We start from the raw sequence: 3,069 nt of genomic DNA on the forward strand, positions 1-3,069 counted from the left end.
TCTTCCGACTGAGCCAGCCAGGCGCCCCAAAGATATTTTTACACAGAGCAAACATGTTTCTGAGGATGGAGGTTTGTGCTGTTCCCATTTCTCAAATTCCAAAGGCTCCAGGACATCCTCCCGGCCTGGCCTGAGTATAAACTAGAAGGTGGCCTTTTTGACCTGATGTTATCCAGCCAAAGTGCAGGAATCGTGTGGGAGACCTATAGCAATTACTTGCGTGGGACAAGCTTTGACTCTGGAAACCTCTGGTTTGGTGAATCCACACCCCAGGGAGGACATTTGCCTGAAAGTTTTTGTGCACATCAATGAATTACAGGATGGAGAAAATGAACCGGTGAAGGGCAGGAATTGCAAACCTCAGGAGGGCGTCACTGGTCCCGTGGGGCTCATCTCCCCAGTGGTGAGGATTTTCAGTTGAAGGGAGATTGGAAGTTTTCGCCTGGTGGCTGTGTTTTCAGCTTGTGTTTCATAGACTCACTGCAAGACCATTTATGAATAGCATGGGTTATCTCGAGTTCTTGTTAGAAAGTCCCAACGTAAAAATCAGAACGCTTCCTTTTCTTCTTTTTTTCTGGTGATTTGGTGAATGACAACCCAGATTGTCCAGGGTAATCCTGAATACAAAATACTTGTACTTGCAAATCATCAGAATGTCTCGGAGTTCAATAGTGTGGGTGGCCAAGCCCTACCTCTCAGACTCCTATCTGTAAGTGGCCTGGGGCTGGAAATCATTTCTCAAATTGTATGGCCCAGTTTTTGGTTCAGAAACTGTAGCCCTGCAGAGCTGAGACAGCTTGAGCCCACACTGTCGTCTGACTGCTCTACCCAGGGTTCAAGCACCTTTCTGTAAGACGTGAGCGGAGAGACAGTGCTAGAGCCTGCAGACCGGGGACTCATGGCACGGTGGCCTTCCCCAGGCCCCCCATATCAGTGTTGGTGCAACATCAGGGTAGCGGGGAAATGCTCCTCTCCTGACACATAGATTTTTATCTCACAGAAGCTCCACCGCCCAAAAAAGAAACTGCTGACATCAGAGGGGAGCAAAGGGGAAATTACCGGGCTCAAAATGGATGACTCCTGATATGTAAATCCTCTGACCATCGGCGCAGCGTGTGGTCCCTGCGCCCCGCAGCGTCAGCATCGTCTGCAAATGTGTTAGAAATGAACTTCCTGGGCCCCACCCCAGACCTACTGCACCAGAAACTTTGGGGGTGGGGCCCAGTACGCTGTGGTTTAACAAGCCCTCCTAGTGCTCCCGATGAGCAAGCCACTGTGCTAGACCTCTGGTTCTCAGACTTGGCCCCACATCGGAATCACCTGGGGCCCCACTCCTAGGGAGTCTGACTTTCTGATTTCATTGGCATTGGGTGTGGCCCAGGCAAGAAAGTTTTGGAAGCTCCCAGGTGGCCCTAAAACTGCAGCAAAGTGTCAAAACCACTGCTTAGAGCCTTGTTACTCAGTGTGGTCCGCGGACCAACAGTACTGGTGTCACCTGGAGCTTGTAGGAAAGGCACGCTCTGCCTCACCCCAAGTGAAGCAGCATCTGCATTCAACAGAATCTCCAGGGGATTCATCTGCACTCTGAAGTGGGAGAAGCACTGCTCCAGCCAGAGAGGAGTGGAGGCTGTCAGCTTCAAACCTCCTCCCGCCCCAGAGTCACAGCTGGCCTCTCCAGGCGTCGGTAGCGTCACCTGGCTTTGGGTGCACACAGGCAGCAACAGGTTACCTCGTCTGAGTTTGCTGCCCCAGAAATGCTCCCTTCATGCCAGCAACGAGCAAATGCATTCATTTTTCATGACAAGACAGGGAACGGAGAGTGTTGGAGGGTTGTAAAGGTGTTAGTCTTTTTAAAGCTACGATGCTCAGTTTCCAAACAAAACTCACCTTTAAGTCACTGAAATAGTTGCAGCGTATACCATACAGAGCTCTGAGAGAGACGTAATGTTCTGACTGTAAAATGTCTGGCAATCATTCATTTAAACTGATAACGGAGCTCATTGCCGTTGTTATCCGTGGTTCATGTCTCAGGCAGCCGGAGTGCGGGAACAATGGTCCCAGTCATCTGGGGCCAGCGGGCTCCTGCCAGGCTTGCCAGGACCGCGCTCCGACGGGGAGAGCCCGGCTCAGGAGGAAGCTGTGTGACAGTCACGCCTGCATTTTAGACCAATGGCTCTGACCATGGCATTGAGACACAGTGGTGTGTCACGATCAGGTGAGGGGGCTTCCGCAGAGTTTGGAGCCTAACCCATACTAAATCGCCAAAGTCTGTGACTAGTTCACTTTTCTAAATAAATTACAGTAAATTCAGGTTGATCTCCCTATTGATATCAGTTTTCCTCACACTCACCGTGATATGCTTTCCAGTGTGGGAGAGGAAGAGGAGGTGTCAGGCTGGGCAGGGGACATGCACGGCCCCGTGAACAGCAGTGGGGATGTGCTGTGCATGGGACTCCAGAGCCTGTGTCCGGGGGTAATCCAACAGCCACTGCTTTAGCCCGAGCCTCGAACGTGGCTATTGTTTACAACCGAGAAGGGAAGAAGGGGGGCCTATGGCAATTCAACAACCATTCCGTGAATGGCATGTGGGACGGTGGTCTCACCATTTTGAAAAACCTAACATTGGATCCTTACTTCATAACTTAACATGGAAACAGATCTCTGGCTTATAAGTGACACAAACATAAATTTCAGATGGATTACAGATCTCAACTGTAAAAGACCTGGAATAACAGGTAGGGAATATTTTTATAACCTTGTGGTGAAGGACTTCTTAAGCAAGACAGCAGTCTTCAAAGCTGGATTGGACTCAGGAAAACAGAAAAGCCCTTTGTATAAAAAAGTACCATGAACAAAGTTAAAAGACAATACACCAACTGGAAGGGAATATTTGCAACAAACTCTGCGGTACAGCAGATAAGAGTCAAAAACCCTTGATCTGGGGGCGCCTGGTTCTTGGTTTTGGCTCAGGTCATTATTTCAGAGTCCTGGTATGGAGCCCCGTGTCAGGCTCCCTGCTCAGCGGGGAGTCTGCTTCCCCTCCCCCTCCTCTCCCTCTGCATCCCCCCC

The 3,069-nt window shown here is 50.3% G+C and overlaps 1 protein-coding gene across 2 annotated transcripts in view; it reads left to right on the top strand.

Moving 5' to 3' along the window:
* The window catches only part of ZSCAN2 (zinc finger and SCAN domain containing 2), a 19,421-nt gene that overhangs the window by 6,838 nt on the left and 9,514 nt on the right, over positions 1–3,069 (top strand). The gene's annotated exons all lie outside the window — the stretch shown is intronic.

This window comes from Ursus maritimus, unplaced genomic scaffold (assembly GCF_017311325.1).
Source record: "Ursus maritimus isolate PB19 unplaced genomic scaffold, ASM1731132v1 scaffold_27, whole genome shotgun sequence".
Lineage (NCBI taxonomy): Eukaryota > Metazoa > Chordata > Mammalia > Carnivora > Ursidae > Ursus > Ursus maritimus.